This window comes from Gekko japonicus, unplaced genomic scaffold, assembly GCF_001447785.1.
Source record: "Gekko japonicus isolate JY-2015 unplaced genomic scaffold, Gekko_japonicus_V1.1 scaffold1296, whole genome shotgun sequence".
Lineage (NCBI taxonomy): Eukaryota > Metazoa > Chordata > Lepidosauria > Squamata > Gekkonidae > Gekko > Gekko japonicus.
Window position 1 is genome coordinate 378,912 of NW_015173166.1, and position 24,642 is coordinate 403,553.

A 24,642-nucleotide genomic window follows, 5' to 3' on the forward strand; every position below is an offset into this window, starting at 1 on the left:
AGAAGAATGTGGTGATGGTGGGGGTGTGTGTGGAAGGGCACGTGTGTGAGGGAAGCCCTTGTTTTTGGTGGCGCTTCCAACGAAGAGACAGAATAAATGAAAAAAGCGTTTTGCTTTTAGTCACACAAAGAGAGACATCACGCTCTATTGAAACTAAGCATAAACCTGTGTGCTTTCTTCTTGGGAATATGTTAGTGATTTTGTTTCCTTTGAACTGGAATATCCCTCACACACACACATACACATTTCATGACAAGAGTAGCTTGAATCCATCTCTCTACTTATCCAAGGTTTGAAGACTTCTTCTGAGGAAGAGGCTCTTTCTGAAGGAGGAAGTCTTCCTTAGGGTGGAGGAAGGCTTCAAAACTTGGCGGAGCAAAGCAGTAGGATTCCAGGCAATGATTCGACTGAGGAACTCTGGTAGAGCCTACCTGTTTGAACCTCTCTAGGGTGGCAGGCCCTGACCTAGATGGCCCAGGCTAGCTCGATCTTGTCAGATCTCAGAAGCTAAGCAGGATCAGTCCTGGTTAGTATTTGGATGGGAGACCACCAAGGAAGTCCAGGGTTGCTCTGCAGAGGCAGGCAGTGGCAAACCACCTCTGAACGTCTCTTGCCTTGAAAACTCTACAGGGTTGCCATAAGTCGGCTGTGACTTGACCGCACTTTCCTCTACCACCACCAAACTGGCACAGCAACTTCCAATATTACTTGGGGATTTATTTATTTATTCCAGGCTCATAGCCAGGATTTTTTAAGTCGGGGGGGATTTAAATTTCTTAGGGGGCACTAATAAATTTAATCCGGGGGAGAAGGCAGTGACACCCTGGGCTAGATGGGAAGTCAGGGGGCCTTGCCAGCAAGCTGGGAGGGGCTAGCCCCCTCCCCCAAGATGCCCCACTGTAGCTACGGGCCTGATTTATTCAACTTATAGCTATAACTAGGGCTGCCAAATCGGGCTGGGGGGCGGGGAAACCCCCGCTTTGGAGGCCCCATTTCCGCCGCAGCGGAATCGGGCCCTGGGGGAACCCCGCCCCCGGCGTGCGCGTCACTAGGAAGTGACGTGGGCACGCCGGGCACGCTGGGGGGCTGGCCACGGCCATACAAGGGAAAACTCTATGGCGAAGAATTCTTTGGCAACCCTAGCTATAACTTATAGCTTATAGGTAACATCAATGTTAAAAAATAAGGCAATGTAACTTATCCAAAGTGGAGTTGTAGAACCTGTTTGTCAATGGATAATAAGCTGGTGCAATCGACAGGAAAAATGGCGGAGAAAAGGGCTGGGAGAGGCCAATTCAGATGGAAACCTCATTGCTTCAGCTGTGGGCCCGACAAAACGTTTCTCTCTTGCTGGCCCTACGGAACTGCATTAAATTTCACAGGGCTCGGATCTCATCTGGCAGAGCATTCCACCAGAGCTGAAAAGACTCTGGCTCAGGTTGAGGCTAAACCAATGTTTTTGGGGCCAGGGATCACCACAAGATTATTATCCATTGAGCACAATGCTCTTTCGGCGACTTACCAGGAGAGATGATCACGCAAATATGTTGGTCCCAGACCAAGTAGGGCTTTAAAGGTTAAAACCGAAACCTTGAACTTGATCCGGTATTCAGCTTGGAGCCAGTGCGGCTGATGGTACACAGGTTGTATGTGGGTACACAAGGCTGCATTCTGGACCTGTTGGAGTGTTTGGGTCGATCCACCCTCCAAAGCAGCCATTTTCTCCAGGAGAATAGATCTTGGTCATCTGGAGATCAATTGTTGCAATGGCAGGAGATCGCCAGGTACCACCTGGAGGGTGGCAACCCTATCTGCACTGCAAATTGCATTTTTGTCTTTTAATCCCAGAAGCAGCTGCTGCGATGCTTAGTGAGTTCCGACTTCCCATGTTGCTCTGCTTTACATGAGTAGATCTCCGGCACGAACAGCTATTTAGAAGGGTTTAGCTGGCTGCAGCAAAATCTATACGTGCTCTCCAGAGGCCACTGGCCCCTCCCAGGATTACGGTTCCCAAGGTTCCCCGGGCAGAGAGAAAGCACTCTTTTTAACCAAGTTGTCTATCAAGTAGTAGATAATACCCTCCACTTGAGAGCATTTCTCCCGCCAAAGGTTTCCACCGCTCTCTACTTTAGCTTACAGCATTGTTGTGAGGACACAGTGGGGCAGTAAGTACTCAATCAGATCAAGCTTGAACTCTTCCCTAAAAGCTAAAATGACTAAACAGAGTATGAGAAGACCCACCGGAAAGGATAATAGTACTAGGAAAAGTTAAAGGCAGCAGGAAAAGAGGAAGACTCAACATGGGATGGATGGACTCAGTCAAGGAAGCCATGGTCTTCCTGAACAAGACTTGAGCAAGGCTGTTAATGATAGGGCGTTTTGGACATGGTTAATTCATAGGGTATCCATAAGTCAGAAGCAGGTTGACGGCACTTAACCACACAAGCACAACTACAGATGCAAACCTAAGCAGTGTTCCCTCTAAGCTGAGTTAGTGTGAACTAGCTCACAATTTTTTAGCCTCCGGCTCACGCATTTTTTGTCTTGGCTCAGGAAAGAGGGTTCCAGAGCAAACTAATTTATGCAGCAGCCAAATCGCTTGCTTGCAACTTTAATGCCAATAGCTCACAAAGTAGAATTTTTGCTCACAAGACTCCACAGCTTAGAGGGAGTATTGGTCCTAAGCAGAGGTCATTTCGGGGGGGATCGCGGGGGATCGCAGTTCCCCCAGGTGAGGTATGGGGGCGGGGCACATGATGAAGCCCCGCCCCCTGCTTCCGTCCGCCCCACTTCCGGCCCTCATTCAGCCAGGAGGAGGCAGGAGAAGAGGGAGGGTAAGTTGCTTCCTCCCTGCCTCTCCCCACCCCTGCCTGCCTGGGGCCAGGGAGGGCCTTCGCGGGGCTTCCTTGCACTCGCCGGCCTTGCAGGGGTCCACCGCCCCTTATGACACACTTCCGGTGATGTCAGGGGGTGTGGCATATGCTAATGAGTTATGCTAATGAGTTCCCCTAGCTCCTTTTCTACGAAATGACCCCTGGTCCTAAGGATTCTTTCCTGGGAGTAAGACGCATTGTGTACCATGGGATTGGCTTCGTCCTCTGATTTGCTTATGGTGCAGAATGGGTGGGTGGGTGGGTGGGTAGGGGATGGATGAGGCTGATGCCCCCCTGAGTGAGTCAATGGAATTCCGCATCACATGGCTTGGCATGATTTCTGAACAACCCCCCCCCCCTTGACATGAGAAAGAGATGCCAAAGGCCCCATGAACAATCTCTTTGTTGCATCTCAGGAATTGAGCTCTGACTCACAAGCGCTCGTGCTGGAATCAATATTGTTAGTCTTTAAGGTGTCACTGGACTCTTGTTTTAATTTTTCTAGAATAGATGCACACAGCTGCTTCTCTGGAATTAGGTTTACCAGGCGTGGCAGGAAATGAGAGCGGGGGGGGGGGGGCGAGCGTGGGGTGCCCGGGGGGGGGCGGCTGGGGATCCCCTGCTTCCAGTAGCGGGCTGGCAGGCCTGCCTGGAATTCCGATTTACCCCACCACTGTCCTGTTCAGGGTTGCCAACTATTGCAATCGACTTCCAGATGACAGAGATCAGTCCCCCTGGAGAAAATGGCTGCTTTGGAGGGTAAACTCCCAAGATATTGTACCTGCTGAGGTCCCTCCGCTTCCCAAACGCTGCCCGCTCCAAGCTTCACCCCCCCCAAAAAAATCTCCAGGTATTTCCCCACCCAGAGCTGGTAGCCATAGGTTTCTTTCCAACTGATAAATACCAATCCATCAAAAATCAGATGCCTCCAAGTCCTTCAGCAAGTGGTCAAATGGGATCTGGTTGTGTTTCACAGTTCCTGGGTTGTGCTCATAGCAGCTTAGACTTTTGTTTGGGGCAAACACAAATACCTTGACCGTTTTCTTGTTGGAAGGGGCAAGCTTGAGTATTGATCACATTCAAAAGCGGCAGCTTTCTATTTGTGACAGAAAATCTTCCATATTTACGTGGAAGAAAACAAGCTTTTTTGTTCCCGGGGGCCATCAAAGAGAAGAGTGGTTTGCCTTAAATCCACATAAAGCTTACAGGTATGTGCACTAGTATTGATATTTTTGTGTCATATAGAGTTGACTTATATTCAGGATAGCCTTTTTTCTGGGAAATACAGTAGTTCGAAGGGATGGTAGCTTATTAAAAACTTGAGAGTTTATGCATTTTGCGGGGGTGGGGGGGAGGGTGTTCTTGTCTCTCAGTATGTTTAAAGTCCTGCCATGTCCTAGAAAAAAGTACCATATTAGCAACAACAAAAAAGAGCCTTCAGAGAATTTTATTTTTGCACACTTTCTCTCACTTTTTTTTGAAACCATAAAGCATTTATAAGTCCAGGGGGACCTTTTGAGGGTTTAATAAAAAACAAAAACTCCTGCCCATCCTTCTCTGTGACCCCAGTGTGGCCCTATAAACATTCGCAGAAGGGTTTAAGTTCCTCGTTTTGATTATGAGTAGAATTTTTAAAAGAATTTGTTCCTGGGAAGTGTTTGGGGTTCTTTTAAAGGGGAGGGGGGGAATGTAACTTTAGACCCCATGATCTGTTAAGTACACGGGGCAATAAATGTTTATTTGAGACGGGGAAAAACTTAAGGCTAGTAGTGGTTGGTTGTTTCCTTCTGGAGGAAACCATAAACTCCCCCCACGTGTATTTTAACTACATGGCCACTGGGCCCCCTAATTACACTCCTCTGTATGTAAGAGAAGCTGCAGTGGAAAGGAGCTTGAAATATTTTAGATGTTCAGCTTCTACTATGCATTGCTGGAAGAGAATCTGTTTTATCGGTGATTTGTAAAATTTTCTTGTTAGTAATTCCCGCTTTAATGTACGCACACACCGTCTTGTGTTCGTGGCGCGTGGATTGGCTGCTTGTAGAGTTGCCAGCTCTGGGTTGGGAAATCCCTGGAGACTTGGGGGGTGGAGCCTGGGGAGGGCGGGGTTTGGGGAGGGGAGGGGCCTCGGCATGGTCCAATGCCACAGATTCCACCCTTCCAAGCAGCCATTTTCTCCAGGGGAGCTGATCTCGGTCGCTGGAGATCAGTCGTAAAAGCGGGAGATCTCCAGGCCCCGCCTGGAGTTTCACATCACCTACTGCTATATCTGAACTTGGGCCCTTCTGCATGCCAAGCAGATGCTCTGCCACTGAGCCACAGCCCCTCTCCTCTCCAGACTTTCGTTGTCTGGAGAACAGTTGTAATAGTGGGAGATCTCCAGGTGCCACCTGGAGGTTGTCATCCGTACCTGCTTGCCCCCTTCATTTGACATGACCCACGTTGACTTAAGTATGAGCCAGCCTTGCTGGGAGGGCGGGGTAAAAAAATCTAATGAAGAAAGAAATAAAGAAATGCATGAAGGAAGAGTGGGAATGAACATGTTGACCCCACCCATGTGCAGTTGCTGGTCATGAGCGTGGTACCTATGTGTGTACAATGGTGTACAAACACCTTCATTTGAGGTTAGATTCAAGCGGGTAGCCATGTTGGTCTGAAGCAGCAGGGCAAAGTTTGAGTCCGGGGTACTTTTGAGACCAACAAAATTTTATTCAAGGAACCTTGACCTGGATAGCCCAGGCAAGCCCAATCTCATCAGATCTCGGAAGCTAAGCAGGGCTGACCCTGGGAAGTATTTGGATGGGAGATGTCCAGAGACTACCAGGACTGGCAGGCCAGAGGCAGGTTATCAAGCCACTTCTCTGAATGCCCTCCTTGCCCCAGTAGGAGTCATGGAATCATAGAGTCTCCAGAGATCACCATGGCCTCCAGGCATGGGCACACACACACATGCTCTCACACACACAAATGCAAAAAATAAATACATTTCAAGGTGTAAGCTTTTGTGTGCACGCACACTTCTGCAGATCCAGTGAGACAGAACGTCCTCCTGAGGACATCTTGTTTCACCGGATCTGAAGACACGTGCATGCACACGAAAGCTTATCCCTTGAATAAAACTTTGTTTGTCTTAAAGGTGCCACTGGACTCGAACTTTGTTTTGAAGTGGCGTTTAAAAGTGTTCTGTGAAGTGTTCTGAATGAATCCTCCCCACATTGGGTGTGAGCAGTTCCCAAGACAGTCAAATCTATTCTGTCGTTATGTATGTATTCACTGCATTTATGCCCCCGCCTTTCTCCCCATTGGGGGACCCAAAGCAGCTTACGTCGTCCTCAGCTCCATTTTATCCTCACGACAACCCTGTGAGATAAGTCTGGCCGAGAGCCCTGTGACTGGCCCAAGGTCACCCAGTATGCAGACTGGAGATTCAAACCCAGTATGCAGACTAGAGATTCCAGCTGATGCTCTGATCACTAACACCACACGGACTATTAGCACCCTGGTTATAGGATCAGTGTCCTGTCTTAGTGATGGTATTTTTACACCAGTTTTTACACCAGTTTGGTGTAGTGGTTAAGTGTGCGGACTCTAATCTGGGAGAACTGGGTTTGATTCCCCACTCCTCCACTTGCACCTGCTGATGTGACCTTGGGTCAGTCACAAGCTCTGGCACAGCTGTCCTTGAAAAAGAGCAGTTTGTGTCAGAGTTCTCTCAGCCCCACCCACCTCACAGGGTGTCTGTTGTAGGGAGGGGGAGGGAAAGGAGTTTGTAAGCCGCTCTGAGACACTTTTGGGTAGTGAAGGGCGGGGTATAAATCCAATCTCTTCTTCTTCTTCTTTAAAGTACAGAGCTCCATGCGGAAGACAGGAAGGCCCATGAGCCTGTGAGTCAGTTCTGTAAAAACGAAACAAAAACCCCCCCCATTGCTTAGCAATTCCTAGCTTATGTTGGAAAGCACCCAGATCCAGGTCTCGGAGACTGAGATTCTCTATATTGGCCATTTCTCTTTCCTCTTCCCGTCTGGGATTTCAATTGAAGTATTAATAGCCATGGTTTGCCCAGAGGAGATGCGATTACCTGCCACCTGTGCAGGATGACTCACAAGATTCCAGTTGGCCGGGGTGTGTGTGTGCTGGCGGCTCACCTTGGAAAAGGAAGCAGGACACTAGGTTATACAGATCTTCTGACTTCATTTGACCTGGTTGGCTGCTTGGAAGCCTCGTGAAGCTGTGCCAGGCGTGGGCAGCCACAGCCGTTCCGCCAGCTCCCGCCTTGGAACGTTTGAGGCATGCCTCCGCAAAGCACTTTGGAACCTCTAAGCCTTGGCTGGCACACAGTATCAAACGCATCGCCTGCCTCTGCTATAACTTACAGGCTTCTTTACTTGTTGGTGGGAAAGTGCCATCAAGTCACATTGGGCTTATGGTGACCCCTGTTGGGTTTTCAAAAGGGAATTAGATAGGCATATGGAGCAGAGGTCCATCAGTGGCTATTAGCCACAAGGTATAGATAGGGACTCTGGGGCAAGTGATGCTCTGTCTTCTTGGTGCTTGGGGGGGGTCAACAGTGGGAGGGCTTCTAATGTCCTGGCCCCACTGGTGGACCTCCTGATGGCACCTGGTATTTCTGGCCACTGTGTGACACAGAGTGTTGGACTGGATGGGCCTTTGGCCTGATCCAACATTGGCATCTCTTATGTTCTTAAGGCAAGCGAGGAACGGAGGTGGTCTGCCATTGCCTGTCTCTGCAGAGCAACCCTGGACTTCCTTGGTGGTCCCCATCCAAGTACTAACCAGGGAGGACCCTACTTCGTTTCCAAGGTCTGATGAGATCAGGGTAGCATCGGCCATCCAGGTCAGGACTATATTTATTTAGTTAGCAGGAGGGTTTTTTGGGGGGCGGGGAGAGGGATTGTTTCTTTTTTAATCTTGCTATTCTCCCCAGTGGGGACTGCAAGTAACTTACCAAAAAATGTGTGTGTGTGTGTGTGTGTCAAGTCACAGCCGACTTATGGTGACCCTTTGGTAGTCTTTCAAGGCAAGTGAGAAGTAGAGGTAGTTTGCCATCGGCTTCCTCTGCAGACGCTTCCTTGGTGGTGCCGACCCTGGTTAGCTTCTGAGATCTGGTGAGGCTGGGCTACATCATGCCGCCTTCCTTCCCTACAAAAGAATACAGTTCAGATAAATGTAACTGAACAAAGCATCGTATAAAGAATGAGCAAACATAATAGGCCCACAGAATATCCTGTGCTGGTGTCCACTGGGTCTGTCCTTCAAGACTAAGAGCAAAGAGGCCTCCAGCTGTTTCCCTTCGGCTTGCACCCCCAGTCGTGTCCTGGCTTTAAATATCTACCATAGGAGTCAAGACAGACAATTCGGCCTGGATCTTAGAAGCTGGCAGCCATCATCCTACAATCTTTTCTCCTCCTGCTTCCCACTTACTTGTTTAATGGTTTCTGACACATTTTGTGCTTTTTTTTGGCCAGGGTGGAGGGAGACTCGTAGGCTCTTTATCAACCCCTTGGCTGCAGCTGTTAATCAGCTGTCCAATGAAAACTGTTGAGTTTCGATAGTTGTGGAAGTTGCAGATGTACTTCTCAGGGTGGCAATAAGACAATAGAACATCATCCCAGTGTGCATCCTGAATGGAATGGGGATTTTTTTCTGGTCATAAAAACCAGTGGACCTAAAACTCAGATTGAACCCATGAAGTTGCCTTATACTGAATCGGACCATTCGTCCATCAAGGTGAGTATTGTCTACCCAGACCAGTAGGAGCTCTCCAGGGTCTCAGGTAGAGTTTTTTTGATTCACCTACTACCAGGCCCACTTAACTGGAGAAGCAGGGTGTTGAACCTTGATCCTCCTGCATGCCAAGCAGATGCCCTACCACTGAGTCCACAACACCTTCCTTTTTTTTATTAAGATGGTATGACACCCCCTGTCCACTTCTCTCCCTCAGAGGCAAGAGTTTTTCTTTCCCTTTTGTGACTGAGCCACCCTAGTTGTCTGTTGTCTTCTTTCCTGAAGAATTCTGGCTGTCCCACTCTGTCACAGTATAATATTTTGGCTGTTTGCTGAGCCCAGGAGCCTGTGGGAAGGAATGGGAGCCCCCTTTAACTTTTTGTTGTTGTTGTTCAGTCGCACAGTCGAGTCTGACTCTACGCGACCCCATGAACCCCATCACGCCAGGCCCTCCTATCTTCCGCCATCCTCTGGAGTTTGCTCAATTTCATGTTTGTTGCATTGATAACACTGTCTAACCATCTCATCCTTTGTCGTCCCCCTCTTCTTTGACCTTCAGTCTTTCCCAGCATCAGGGTGTTCTCCAGTGAGTGCTCCCTTCTCATTTGGTGGCCAAAGTATTTGAGCTTCAGTATCTGGCCTTCCAGGGAACAGTCAGGGTTGATTTCTTTTAGGATTGACTGATTTGAACTCGCAGTCCAAGGGACTTTCAAGAGTCCCTTATATGACTTTAACTTATATGACTTAAATGGCGCTTGAGAAGTTTTTATATTCCAAATTAACAAAATATTTTATTCAACATAGAGGGGCAAGGTCAGGTGAAATCAGGGGTAAAATTTCTGAGGTAAAACCACTACATGCACAAACTTAGCTCTTATGTTTCAGGTTAATGAGAGTTTCTTAAGCTATTCAAAGTTACTTAAAGTTTTTATGTTGGGGCTTTTGTTTCGGTGTTTCCCCCAAACACTTCAGCACACTTTCTATGAGTATTCTCTGACTCTTTTAGTTTCCAGAAGGCTGGTACATTCTTTCCAGTACCCAAACCCCTTCTCTTGAAACACCAGTGCTCATCCTGAGTTTTTAACTGACTCTTAAGGTTTCTACAGGCAGTTTCTAACCTCACCAGACCAGGGATCTCTGCACTCTTCAGAGCTATCATCCTTTTTAGACTAGGTAGGGAATTTTCTCCTCTCACTAGAAAATCTATCCCCTTTCCTTGGCCTGAATGGGAGTCTTCGCCTTCTTCCCAAACTTCCTTGCCAGCTTTCCCCTAGTTCTCCTGTCTGTGTTCAAACTGCTCTCCCCAGGGCCTGCAAAACGGAGTTCTTCCACCAGGCCTTTGATTAGGAGCAGCTTCCGACAGTCAAACTGTGGTAAGGCCCTCTATACTACCACCAGCAGCCTGCAACATCCTCTATAAATGATCTGATAAGCTGTTTGGCTATACGCTTTTGTGACCATTCCACCATGGCCTACTGGGATTTCTACGTAATATCATACCGCCACTACTACTATGATTTTTATGATGTTTATAATTTGTGTTTTAATGTATTTTAACTCTTAATGTAAGCTGCCCTGAGCCTGCCTTGGCGGGGAGGGCAGTCAAGGCAGAAATCTCAACTCAGTCAAAGGAGAAATCATGGGATAGAGTAGTTAGAGAAAGAAGTACTTTTCTCCCTTTCTCACTATACAAGAACTCATGGGCACTCAATGAAATTGCTGAGCAGTCGGGTTAGAACAGATAAAAGGAAGCACTTCTTCACCCAAAGAGTCATTAACACATGGAATTCACTGCCACAGGAGTTGGTGGCAGCTTCAAGCATGGACAGCTTCAAGAGGGAATTAGATAAACATATGGAGCAGAGAACCATCAGTGGCTATTAGCCACAAGGTATAGATAGGAACTCTCGGTCTGGGGCAAGTGATGCTCTGTATACTTGGTGCTTGGGGGGGGGAACGACAGTGGGAGGGCTTCTAGTGTCCTGGCCCCACTGCTGGACCTCCTGATGGCACCTGGTATTTTTGGCCACTGTGTGACAGGGTGTTGGACTGGATGGGCCATTGGCAGTCCGTCTCAGATGACAATCTTGGTTAGTGTTAACCATGGTAGTACTGGTGTAGTTGTACCACATATCCACGGCTAGACTATGGTCGCAGTTAAGATGAGGGTCCGGGAGGGACTTGTGTTCCAATCCTCTGATTGAGCTATGGAGCTTTTTTGCACGAAGTTGGGTCCATTGTGCTCTCTCAGACTAACCTACCTAACAGGGTCAGTGTGAGGATCAAGTGGAGGAAGGGAGCACCACATATGTCACCCTCCCTGAACACCTTGGAGGAAGGGTGGGATAAAATGTAACTGCCAAAGAAATATGAGGCAAGAAGGGAAGGGAGGAAGAACTTGCCCATAGCAGGACGCAAGTGCATGATTCCATTTTGCAAGCCATCATTTGCAGAGAAGCATTATTTCGTGTTACGTCTATAGTGGGCTTCTCCTTCCTTCCTTCCTTCCTTCCTTCCTTCCTTCCTTCCTTCCTTCCTTCCTCCCTCCCTCCCTCCCTCTTGAATTCTTTTGAATAATGATATAAAACTTCGTGGCGTGATAGTTGCAAAGATGGCACAACATTCTCGACAGCTGAACAGGATTTCTTAACCCAGACAGGTGTTCGAGCGGGGGGGGGGGGGGGGTTGGGAATTAAATTAACAAACTTTAAAAAACAAAATTTGCCCAGGCGAAGAGCCCTCTTTGCCCGAGTCCAGTTTCTAGTCTAGCCAACCGTTTGGAAAAGAGTGCATTCCACTGATAGCAGCGTGCCATTAGAGGATTCCATCCCCTAAGCTCTTTCCTTTAAGTGTTGCCGGTTGATAGATGCCTGCTGCAGACTGGTGCTTTTGAAGGACTCTTATTCTGAACTCAAGACGCGGATCTCAGGGTATTAAGGGAAACAGAACAATCCTTTATTTAGCTGCACCTGCACCTTAATGCCTAATGAGTTTAGTTTGATGGAATCCAGACCTCAGGAAGGATTATAAATTCTCATTTGATTTCATTTACTTCTGAAATACCTTAAACCAGCTGTACCAGTCTAGCATCCAGTTGGCTCTTCCAACGCTGCTTTATGCAAAGACCCAAGAGTCTGTTGCGCTTGTAACTGCAACTTTGCAATATGTTTGGAGTAATAAAGAACAGAAGGCAGAAGTTATTTGGGGGAGGGACTCTCCTGGAAAGATAAATTAAACTTACAAGAATGTGAAAACCATCGCCCCTTCCTCCTTGTCTGTTGATTAAGCATGCAAAGAAGGTCCCCCTAATGCACCTTCGTACGTGATCCCGCAGACATTTGAAAGACTCACTTTCATACACAAGGTTTAAATTGCCTTTTAAAATCCCTCCCTCTTACTCCATATCAACATTTCGATAATGTGGATCGTGAAGCAGAAGAGGTGCATTTCAGGTGGGAAATGAATATTCTGGCCAGTGGAGACTGTTGTTAATTTTGCAGTACAAACCCATTCAAGTTGGAAGAGCTTTAAATTTTTTAAATTTTGCAGTACAAACCCACTCAGTTTGGGAGGGCTTTAAAAATTGTTTGTTAATTTTGCAGTACAAACCCACTCAATTCGGCAGGGCTTTAAAAATTGTTTGTTAATTTTGCAGTACAAACCCACTCAAGTAGGAAGGGCTTTAAAAGCTTGTCATTTTTGCAGTGCAAACCCATTCAAGCCAGAAGGGCTTTAAAAATTGTCATACTGTTTCTCCAGCAAGGGGACTAGGAAACCCAAACAGCCATGTTAACACACAAATGCATCTGATGGTAGTGTGGGGGCCTGTTCAGACGGGAGAAACATTTTTATCAGGGGAGATTAAAAACAAGGAAGGGGCAACGGAACACTTAATCTTTTCCCACCCCCTGATTCTACTCCTGATTCCACTCCAAATTCCCTCCCCTCCCTAGCTTTTCCTCCCACAGAGTTTTAAATTCCTGTTCCCCTACTTTCTCAACGAAGCAGTTCTGCATCATGGATGTTAAAGGATGAGAATGAGAGCAGTTTCTTAATACTGGAACTTTAGGCTTGATTTATTTGCACTTTCTGTTGTTATTGGGTGGGGGTTATTTACAATACAGTGTTTTCTGTAATGTACACTAAACAAAAAGTTGTTAAGTAGTATTAAAATATCAAATTGCAAATGCATGAACATATGAAACTTCCCTATACTGAATCAGACCATCAGTCCATCAAGGCTAGTATTGCCTACTCAGACAGGCAGCAGCTCTCCAAGGTCTCAGGCAGAGGTCTTTCACACGACCTACTACATTGTCCCTTTAACTGGATATGTCAGGGATCGGACCTGGGACCTTCTGTGTGCCAAGCAGATGCTCTACCACTGAGCCACAGCTGCTCCCCAAAACACATTAACAAACTATTAAAATCTTTAAGTTGATACGTTCATGTTTGGGAAGTTCTAGAAAGTTTCCATATTTACCATAATTGGTTGATTCTCTGTGTTGGGGGGGGCAAATACACACTGTATAAAAGGGGAGATTTCAACGCGCACCCTCGACTGTTTGAAGCAGCTGTAATCTGCACTGCTAGAGGAGGCTCATGAGCCCCATCCGAAAAACCCTTCCTCTTCATCTGAGACTTGTTAGCCTATCAGTAAGGGCTGGCTTAGGCTTTGCTCTCTGTCACCAGCATTGGGGATGGGGAATTAATTCATTACAATCTTCAAATTACTATGCTTGCTTCTGCAAAAACACATTTTTAAAAGCATGCCGCTGGAGCGCTTTAAAGCACTGAGTGCCCCAGTGCACAAAACTATCAAACAATACCACATAACCACAACAATGGCAACATCGCTTGGAAACCCCTTGCAAAACATGCATGCACACACACACGCACACACACACACACACACACACACAATAACCTGCTTCCATGAAACTGAATCCTACAGACATGGCTAAACTTAACCTATATGGAAATAACTTTACCAAGGGAGGTAGGGGGCAAAAAGACAAAACAAAACAAGGCAGCATTCTCCTGCTTCCAGATGCTTCAGACCCACAATGACACGTACCCAACGAACGTGTGGGGGGTTTATCTCCAGCTCAGCGGTGCTCCCTTTCCAGATGCTTCACAATGACATGTACCCAACAAACATCTGTGGGGTTTATCTCCAGCTCAGCGGTGCTCCCTTAAGGGAAGGATCCTTGCACAAGCAAGCAGCACTAGACATGGATAACATGTTCCCTGACTACATTATTAGATTTAAAGCTTTTATAATAAATCAGAGAGAAAATGCAGACAAATGCTGTAGTTGTCTTGGCTTGTGCACTGCAGCGTGAAGTGACCTTAGTTATAGAGCTCCCTCTTTCTCCTTCCACCAGCATGACGAGGATTCCTATTTGCCTGCTGATGGTGGGAGACCTCCAGCTGATTGCAACCCTTGCCTGCCAATCATCAGCTGATCGTCGGGTGAAAACTGGGGCCGAAGGAAGGGGCACGATCATCCTGGGGGGAAAATTTAAAAGAAAAATAAGGCCTCAAGTATTTACAGAAAGTTCTGACCATAAAGTTCCCATGCCTCCTGATGGTGGGAGACCTCCAGCTGATTGCAACCCTTGCCTGCCAATCGTCAGCTGATCGTTGGGTGAAAACTGGGGCCAAAGGGAGGGGCGCGATCATCCGGGGGGGGGGAATTTAAAAGAAAAATAAGGCCTCAAGTACTTACAGAAAGTTCTGACCATAAAGTTCCCAGCAATTCCTAGAGCTACCCAGAAATGACAAGGGTAGCTCTAGCAGTGCCAGAAACATCTATGGTGAACTTACCAAATCTCCTCCACTGTTTAGAATGGAACTGTGGTTGCTGCCGGTACTTCTGCTGTACCGTCTTTGGAATGTACTTAAGTTTCCCCCGTGTGGGCAGTTCAGTCTCCGCTATCCTTTATGGGTCAGATTCTTTCAGGTGATGTTATTATGGCTGTAAGTAGCATTAAAAACAGAATTGTCTAATATCCAGTGTAATATTGTTATCCTAGACCCCATTGTTTCCTGTCTGTCCTGTGACATTCATAAGCTGTTATTCCTCTTCTTAACAGCTGAACAAAACATAACACACGTCTTCATCTTTTCTTTATAACTCCTTGTGTTCTGAGCTCTTTTGTAGATTGTTCTCCTGAATGCTGTTCAGGTTATAGCGATTGTAAAATGTAAGTACTTGAACCTAGACATAAAACTCCAGTTAAGACCTAATCAGGGTAGATTACATCAGTTGGGTATCTACTGTTTTCATACTTTTCTATGCAATTTGCTTCCTCTTCTCCCTCCCACCCCACACGGATGATCCTGTTCCGATTTTTAATAAAGAGGGGTTTTCACCTAGTAGTGGATTGGGGTTGGAAGAAGGTTTTTGTGTGTGTGTCCAGGTTGCAGGGAAAGAAGGAAAGGGATTGGCCTACCAAAGATTCAAATTAACTTGGCATCATTTAATGATACAGGTTGTGATGCAATGGACCATGGGAAGAAATAAAAGGCTGGATACTTCCCTATGCAGATGTACATGCCCGTGCACCAGCAATTAGCACAATTATCTGTGCAGAACACGCACATGGGACAGATTCTCCAGCTGAATTCTGGATTTGCAACTCTGTGCTGTGTCTGTCATCAGCTTTTTCTTCCTGTAGGCAGTGTTTTGTTTCTTTGCAGTTCCAGTTTAGGATCTCGGTTCCAGTGGAGCATTTCTTTCTCACCTTCCCCTGCAGTCCACAGGGCCCTGCAAAATGTTCCTCCCTAGGACATGGGGGGGCATTTTGGGCTGCAGAGGGAAAGGGGAAGTTGAGTAAGTCACGTGGTGTTTTATCCGAGCCTACGACTTGATCGTTTTGGATTGGGTCCCCGTCCTCCTTTGTGTTTGCCGTTCCTCTTAACTTTGTGTCATCTGCTGCGGCACCCAGTGTTGTGGCCCTCAACTGTACAAATGTTGACCGAATACAAGTCTGTAGAGACTTTGTTTTGTTTCTCCCGTACTTTCGATGCACCACTGTGAAAATTCGTCATAGTCGTAATCCGCCTGAGCAACCTGTGGGATAGCAGGATGCGCGGTCACTTCCAGCAATAGATAATCTTCTTGCTTCTTGTGGCTGCAGGGGGTTCTGGGACGCTGGATGATTCAACATGGTCCTTCCGACACCAGGTTGGAACGACCTTGCTTATGAGCGTTGTACTTGGAGGGGGTGTATGTGGGGGTGGGTGGCTGCCCCTGGCTTGCACAGCCTAGCTCTCTGGAGTTTGACTCCATTTGGGAAGAACATGCAACAGCCCTGGAGATAATTAAATCCATCTTCCTTCATCCCTCCCTTCTTGGTATGTTCACAATGATACCATTGTTCGTGGCTGCGTGGCACATATGCTGACATTAAAGTGTTTAATCTTGTACTGCAGTCTTCCATTTTCCCCGCTCGACATCTGTATATGATAAGAAATGGTTTGTATTAAGAGGATTTGTTGACAAAGTAATAGCTAATGCTTATACATGTGCAGATGGGAACCGTCTTTCCCCATTCTGTTCAGTGGGAGGGAAGTTCCTTCTTTCCAGTCTGGTTGCAGATGTGATATGCACCGTTGCTGTTCGAGCTGTCTGACTCTTCCCCCCCCCCCCAAGCGAGAAGTTGGTGTTGGGGAAAGAATGCAGAAAGCTTTCTCCTTCGCTGTAGGAAAGACGGCTTAGTCTGTAGTAAGATTCTTGCGATGAAAGCTCAAGGAATGCACTGATGGACCTGAGGGAGAGAATTAACTCTACATGCTCACGTGGAACATTAGTTACTCCACCAGTTGACGTGTTAAGCACGAATTTTCTTTCTCTGGAGGCTCTGTTTCAACATACTTCAGAACAGAAGGAAATGTATCTCTCAACTCAAGGTGCTGGTTATAACCTTTAAAGACCCTCATGACGGGGGACCTACCTGTTTGTTAGGGTAGCCTAGGGTTGCCAGGTCCCCCCAGCTACCAACGGGGTGGGGGGGGGTAGGATTGCCAGATCCAGGTTGGGAAACTCCTGGAGATTTGGAAGTGGAGGGACCTCAGTGGGGTGCAATGCCCTGGAGTCCATCCTCTAAAGCATCCATTCTCGACAGGGGAACTGATCTCTGCAGTCTGGAGAGGAGCCGTAATTCCGGGGGATCCCCAGGTCCCACCTGGAGGCTGGCACCCCCAGGGTTGCCCGTCTGGCATTGACCAGAGCTTGGGCCTTTCCCATCATGGCTCCAGTTCTGTGGAATGGACACCCTGAAGAGGCGAGGGGGCCCCCCTCCTTGGAGATCTTTGGGGGGGGGGCACTGCTATGCCTGCCTATTTGCCAGGGCTTTTGAGAAGCCTTGAATGGTAGGCAGCTTTTAAACAGGGGGAGGGGTGGGGGGCTTGCTGTTTTATCTGTAGTTGTAGCTGGGGATGCTTTAATGATTAGAGTAAGCCACCTTGAGCCAGTTTGGTGTAGTGGTTAAGTGCGCGGACTCTAATCTGGGAGAACCGGGTTTGATTACCCACTCTTCCACTTGCAGCTGCTGGATGACCTTGGGCAAGCCTTAGTTCTGTCACAGCTGTTCTCTCAAGGACAGTCCTGGAAAGAGCTCTCTCAGCCCCATTTACCTCACAAGGTGTCTGTTGTGGGGAGGGGAAGGGAAAGGAGTTTGTAAGCCGCTCTGGGACTCCGAGTGAAGGGTGGGGTATAAATCCAATCTCTTCTTCTTGAACCAAGAGGAAAATGGGATATAAATGTTTTAATAAATAAAATTATGATGTGATTTAGGGCCTTGATACACATTACAAAGTCTCTGAACCTGTTGGTGGACAACATGAGGACTTTGTATCCGACCTTCTTTAAGAAAGAGCGGAAGCTCAGACTTCGCAGGGCTGAGCCGTAGGGGGGAAGCGCAGGTCACAGTTGGCACCAGGGCAGCAGAACTGAGTCCTCCTCTGACACTGCTCGTCCCGTTCTATTTTTGCACATCGTGGCGCTCCCAGATTGCCAATAATAATACTCGGGGAAGTTGATGTTTTCAAAACAAGGCACTCAGGCTGCAGCAGCTAACCAATTATCAGATTAATTTGCAAGAGAGCTGAGGGTTGTTTTTTCCCCCTAGCAAAAGCCTCTCGTTTTAAAAAAATCAATTTGTTTTCCTTTCAGCTCATTCCAAAACAATCCAGTTGGGTAAAGGAGGCGATGCCATAAATTTGGATGGTGTCATGCAAACGATATTTCAACAGCATTAAAGGAACACCGGTTGCGCAATACGTGGCATTTGCTGCGCTCTGCTTCCAGAGCCCCTATTTATGTCATCCCCCCCCCCCTTTAGAAAGCTGATTCAGCTCTAAGCATGTAAATCTTTTCATCAAGGGGACTGGGATAAATGCAAACCCGGTTGTGTAACCTCGAGCTTCCCAAATTCTTGCCACAATACACAGAGAGAGAAATACATTTCTCTGTCAGCGTGACGAATCTTTTATGCAGGCCTCGTGCAGGTGTTTGATTTGGGTGGGGATGAATGTGCTGCGGGGGGGGGGAAGGTGTTGGAATAAAGCCCACATTGGACCTCCACATGTGCAAGGGGCCCGCTTGAGCATAAACCTACAACCAGCAGAAAAGAAAGGGGGTGGTGGTGTGTCTGAGTAAGATGGATATGTTCTGTGCAGAAGTGGCCCTCCATGTGTGGACAGTCATTCCCAATTGTGTATTTGCTTCTGCACAAAATGAGCATTGTAAAAATGGCACTTAGCATTTTTATAGATTGTTCCAGCATTCAAAGGGCATCCCGCACTATGTTGTAACAGAGCAAGTGGTATGATTATCCCCGTATTGTAAATAGGGGAACACGGCTGAGTGGTTTGGATAAGACCACTCAGTGAGTTTGTGGCAGACATGAGATCTGAACTGGGAGCCTTGTGGATCAGGGGACAGTCTCTTAGCTGCTGTGCTGCACCGGCTCCTCCCACCTGTCATTTGAAGGATTTAGGGCTTCTTCTTTGGCAAGCTTCTGCGTGCCATCACTTGGGGTGGCAGCACAAGATTTCAAATCCAGTGGTGGAGGAAAGCACCATCAAGCTGCAACCACCATAGGGCGACCCTGTAGGGTTTTCAAGGCAAGAGGCATTCAGAGGTGGTTTGCTGCTGCCTGCCTCTGCGTCACGACCCTGGACTTCCTTGGTGGTCTCCCATCCAAGTACCACCCAGGGGCGACCCTGCTTAGCTTCCGAGATCTGCTGAGAGTGGGGTCGCCTGAGCCATCCAGGTCAGGGTATCTAGAGCAGAGGTTTCAAACTCATTTGTTACGAGTGCCGGATCGGACGTAACAGGCCACGTGTGCCATAAAATGTAATGCCAGGTACCGGAGACGTAAACTGTATAAAGGACAGCAACTGGCAAGCTCTGAGTTGGTGTGTCCTCACTGCAAGGCCCCATGGCTTGGGAGGGGTATGCAAAGGAAAACCCATATGGGTCGTCTGGAGAGCCAGCAGTGCAGCACTGGGCAGACACTCCCACGCTGCTTGACTGCTGCAGATGAGGTTGTTCCACCGGGCTGAAGCCATAATGGAGTGGCTCCTCCCAGCACTCCTTCCCTTGCACCAGTTGCTCACAGGCTGCATAAGAGCCCCGGCCCCCGGGCCTTATGTTTGACAGCCCTGATCTAAAAGGCAAAGGTTCCCTTGCTCGAAAGCCAGTCGAGTCCGACTCTAGGGTTGCGGTGCTCATCTCCGTTTCAAAGCCGAAGAGCCAGCGCTGTCCGAAGACATTTCCGTGGTCATGTGGCCGGCATGACTAAACACCAAGGCGCACGGAACACTGTTACCTTCCCACCGAAGTGCTTTCGAACTGATAGGTTGGCAGGAGCTGGAACTAGAGACGGGAGCTCACTCCATCATGCGGCAACTCGGGTCTCGAACTGCTGAACTACTGACCTTCCACAGCCTGCAGTTCAGCGTCTTAACCACTTGAGCCACCCTGATCTAGAGGACACTTAAAGTGTGGTAGCTGGCACTGGAAACTTTAACGAGAGTCTGCCTTCTCCTAGTATCTCTGTCTGAGTCCTTTCTCCTTCTGCTCTTGAGCACCTCTTTTGGGGTGCAAGAGTGAAATGGGCCTCCTGGTTGAATTCCAAGTGGCAAAAAAAAGAGAGTCCCCAGTATTATGCTAAATGTCGCGCTCGTCATAGTTGTATTTTCTTGTCTACAAAAAGAACAAAACACACAGATGCTACTACAATCAGTAGAGTCTGTGTCCACACCCAGAAAAAGTAACTGTAAATAGCAGAACAGTTAGATTTAAGTTCAGTAGCACCTTCGAGACCAACAAGACTTTCATGGTATAAGACTCAAATCTAACTGTTATGCTGCAGACTGGCACAGCTACACTCCTAAACTATCTGCAGACAGCAGGAAGCTTTGAGGGTAGGCAACATTTTTAGCCCAAGTTAGGGTTGCCAGCTCCAGATTGGGGAACATTTGGAGATTCTGGGGGTGGAGACTGAGGAGGGCGGGGACTTCACTGGGGCATAATGCTATAGAGTCCTCCTTACAATGCGGTTATTTTCTCCAGGTGAACTGAACTCTATTGCCTGGGAGATCAGTTGTAATCCCAGGAAATCTCCAGCTGCTGCCTGGAGATGGGCAACCCTAGCCTATGTGCAAAAATCCCTTGCAGTCCCTACCTGTGCAGGTATTGGGTGGGGGGGGCAAAGAGAGGCTGTACAACACAGAGGAAGCAAGCTGTGCCCCAGTGGCATCCCGGGTTTAGGGGGGAAACCAGCCCTGTTGTCACGGGCTAGGGTACCAGTCAAAGGGAGTCCAGAACAAGCCAAGGTCAAGAGCCAAGAAGACAATGCCAAGCCAGAGTCAGGAGCCAGAAACACAGAGCCAAGTCCAAATCACTAACCAGAAACGTAGTCCAAAGCCAAGCCAGGGCCAGGAACCAGGAACCCAGAGCCAAGTCCAAAGCCAGGGGGTCCAAAGGTCTAGGTGCAGGAGCCAAGCCGGAGTGAATGCTAGCAGCATGAAGCTGATTTGTTACTTCTACGAAGAGTACTGCCCAGAGTGTGGAGTTAAATGCTGCTACCAATTAGCCAGCTGCACAATCGGCCAGGCTCTTGTTAGAACTCTGGGCTGCCTGAGCATCTCCCTTGTAGCCTGGCCTCTCTTCACCTGGTTGCTAAGTTTTGTCGCAGTCACTCCCTTAAACGAGTCACATGTGGGGGTGAGTCAGGAGGACTTTCAGCTTGCAGTTCTTCCTTCTCATCTGGGCCAGGTGTAAAGACTGCTGTTACAGGCACTTGCCAGCTATCCTCCTCTGCTGCTTCAGAGGGGCCAGCTGCTATTTCTGCAGGCTCTGTCAGCTCATCCTCACTCATGCCCGTGACACCTGTATTCTGAGCAAAATGCTCTGGTGTGCCCCTCTTTTGGCACGTGGGGAAACGGTTGGCTCCCCCTGAGCAATGCCGGTTTTGTACAGCTTCCGTAGTCTTGTGCTGCATGGAGGTTGATGATAACTCGGGAGGGGAATGTCATTTTGTCTCCTGGAATTGACTTCCTCTTCGATTATCTTTTAGTCTCAGGAATTCGAGACCTTTTTTAAAACTCTCATGGATATGAGTTTTTTAAAAAATCCCCTGTGGCCTTTTGGGGGAGAAAAGCAGTTGTAGGTTTTGAACACACATGAAGACACAAAGCTGTGCCTTCTACTGAATCAGACCCTTGGTCCATCAAAGTCAGTATTGTCTACTCAGACTGTCAGCAGCTCTCCAAGGTTTCAGGCACAGTCTTTCACATCACCTGACTGCCAGATCTTTGAACTGGAGATGCCAGGGATTGAACCTGGGACCTTCTGCATGCCAAGCAGATGCTCTACCACTGAGCCACAGCTCCTCCGATATGCATTCCAGTTGGTCTTCATTGCTGGCTTTTGTTGTAAATGGTGTGTGTGTGTGGGGGGGGGTTATTTCATTTCTCTTTTTTTGCCCATTTTGCCAAAGCCACCGCCCGCTTTGGAACTGGTCCCTGCTGATGGGGGTGTGTTGGGTATTACAAGTTGAAAACACTCAGTATATCTGGGGTTAAATGTTTGTTTATGTTACTCACAGGAAGTCACATGTTATTCATGTAACCAATGTTTTTTAGCTGTAGAATACCCGGGAATTTTCTCTCTGATCTAGGAATTGGATTGGGACTAAAGTGTCAAGGTGTATTAGCATTTTATGGCTCTCTTCCCGTCTTTGTTTGGTGTTCTGAAGAACAAGAAGAGTAGCCATAATCTCTCCTCTTCTAGTTTTGTCTTTGTAGAGTAAGGATGCAGCCGATTATGCTCTGTTATTTTCATCCCAGTTACCCTTCCCATGCTAGAATTTAGTAAAAACTTTATATTTTAATCACACATGGACCCTGAGTCTGAATTATTTTATTCCGGGACTGCTGGACTATCTTATTTCTGCTAAATACCATTTTTTTCAATATCTCACTATCACCCAACAGGGTGGCATAAGGCAAATACTTTTTAGACATATAAGGACGTTTCAAAGGGGAAGTTTCATCACTTTTGTTCAGTTTGAATGTTGAGAATATTAGAACGATTGTAGTAAGACTGTTGCACGGGTTTCTTTCTCTCTCTCCCCCCCTACTGCTTTGTAGAAGCAGTAACTGTTCCAGCTACAAGACAGAAATTAAAAAATCAAGTATGGCTGGGAAAGTAGAATATTAGAATTTTTGTACAATTCTTCTGTGGGCACACATACACCTACCCCGTGAACCTAATACTGTCCTTTTGTGTTGGCAGGTGGTTATAGAAGGGAGACAGTCTTACAGAAGCCGGTGGGAGGGTTGTACACTGGTGAAAATGAACAGGCTGGGGAAGTCTTATCGTTTCCCCTGCTTTCAGATTTTTGCTTTTGTTTTAGATAAAGCGGGACCCCTATCATCCTGGGTGCCATTTTGAACAGTGGCTACTTTTGCACCTGTAGACTGACAAGAATCAGACCTACTTAGGGTTGCAAACCTCTAGGGGGTTACTGGAGATGATTTCAACAGACCTCCGGGTTATAGAGATCAGCTCTTCTGGAGAAAATGGCCACTGTGGACAGTGAACTCTGTGGCATTGTACCCCATTGAGGTCCCTCCCCTCTCCAAACCCCGCCCTCCTCAGGCTCCACCTCCAAAATCTCCAGGTATTTCCCAACATAAGTGGCAACCCTAGACCTAATTGATTCTTAAAAGCCTGCGTCACAGTGCAGGTTGTGGAGCTTCCTGTCACAAGGTGTGGCAATGGTCACTGGCTCGGTGTCAAGTCACAGCGGATTTATAGCGACCCCATCGGGTTTTCAAGGCAAGGGATGAACAGAGGCGGTTTGTCATAGCCTGCCTCTTCAGAGCAATCCTGGACTTGGTCTCATATCCAAGGTATTATGAGAGCAACTTTGTTGTATTTTGTCATAGGATATTTTCCTCTGCATAATAACATGAAGGCTTCTGTATATTGAGCACTAGATGAAGGTAAATATTGTGAGTTCATTAAATATATATGACTATGTATGGCTCAAGTGGTTAAGACGCTGAGCTGCAGGCTGTGGAAGGTCAGTAGTTCAGCAGTTCGAGACCCAGGTGCCGCATGACGGAGTGAGCTCCCGTCTCTAGTTCCAGCTCCTGCCAACCTAGCAGTTCGAAAGCAAGAAATTGCAAGTAGATAAATAGCTACCACTTCGGTGGGAAGGTAACAGCGTTCCGTGCGCCTTGGTGTTTAGTCATGCCGGCCACATGACCACGGAAACGTCTTCGGACAGCGCTGGCTCTTCGGCTTTGAAACGGAGATGAGCACCGCAACCCTAGAGTCGGACTCGACTGGCTTTCGAGCAAGGGAACCTTTACCTTTATGTTGTAAATATTAATATTTATTGCCAGGCTGATTATTATTATTGTAGCTATATGGTACAGCTGAAGAAGTATCAACGAAACGAAGACTGGAATCTGGGGTCTTCGTCCCATGTCCTTTGTGCTCTGTGTTTTTGTATGGTATTTGTATACACCATATTGTAGCTGTTCGTACACATTTGTTTTGTATAAATATTCTTTTCTCTTTTGCACTTCAGCATAGTGCCCTGGATTGCGTTATTTATACAGTGTCTTTCTTGGTTTTTGTGGAACTTCCGGCCACAAGGTGTGGTCATGGTCACTGGCTTGGTGGTGGAAAATGCCGTCAAGTCACAGTGGATTTATAGTGACCCCATCGGGTTTTCAAGGCAAGAGATGAACCGAGGTGGTTTGTCATAGCCTGCCTCTTCAGAGCAATCCTGTACTTGGTCTCATATCCAAGTTCTAACCGGGGCCAACCCTGCTTAGCTTCTGAGACCTGGGCCATCCGGGTAAGGGCAGACCACTGGCTTAGACGGTCTTAAAGGGTGATTGGATGGGTTTATGGAGGATAGGTCCAATGTTCCCTCTAAGCTGCGGAGTCTTGTGAGCAAAAATTCTACTTTGTGAGCTACTGGCATTAAAGCTGTGAGCAAACAATTTGGCTGCTGCATAAATTAGTTTGCTCTGGAGCCCTCCTTCCTGAGCTAAGGCAAAAATGTGCGAGCTGGAGGCTAAAAAACGGTGAGCTAGCTCACACTAACTCAGCTTAGATTGAACACTCGATAGGTCTCTGACTAGGACCTGGGAGACCCCCAATCTCCTGTGGACGCTGGTTGGGTGACCTTGGGCCATCACACACTCCCAACCGAACGCACATCACAGTGTTGCTGTGAGGGTAAAATGGAGGAGAGGAGAAGGATGAATGTCACTTTGGGTCCCCACTGGAGAGAGAGGCCAGTGCAAACATGAAGTCAATAAACAATCACTCCCAACCCCTCCTGAGCTTGTGCACTCTCAGTGCTGGCTGCCTTTTTCTTTCCTAGAGCTAGATTTGTGTTGGCTGCCCTCTCCGTTTCTAAGAAGCCAGTCAGCTCCCACAATCCTCCTGGGCCAACGGAGGTTGTTACCCCCCGCTTTCCTG

The 24,642-nt window shown here is 47.6% G+C and overlaps 1 protein-coding gene and 1 non-coding gene across 2 annotated transcripts in view; one reads left to right on the forward strand and one right to left on the reverse strand.

Moving 5' to 3' along the window:
* Window positions 1-24,642, forward strand: part of BMP7 (bone morphogenetic protein 7) — a 124,487-nt gene that overhangs the window by 46,541 nt on the left and 53,304 nt on the right. The window lies entirely within an intron of this gene.
* TRNAA-GGC lies at window positions 21,456-21,527 on the reverse strand. Its single transcript has one exon. It is a non-coding gene; the product is annotated as a tRNA-Ala (tRNA).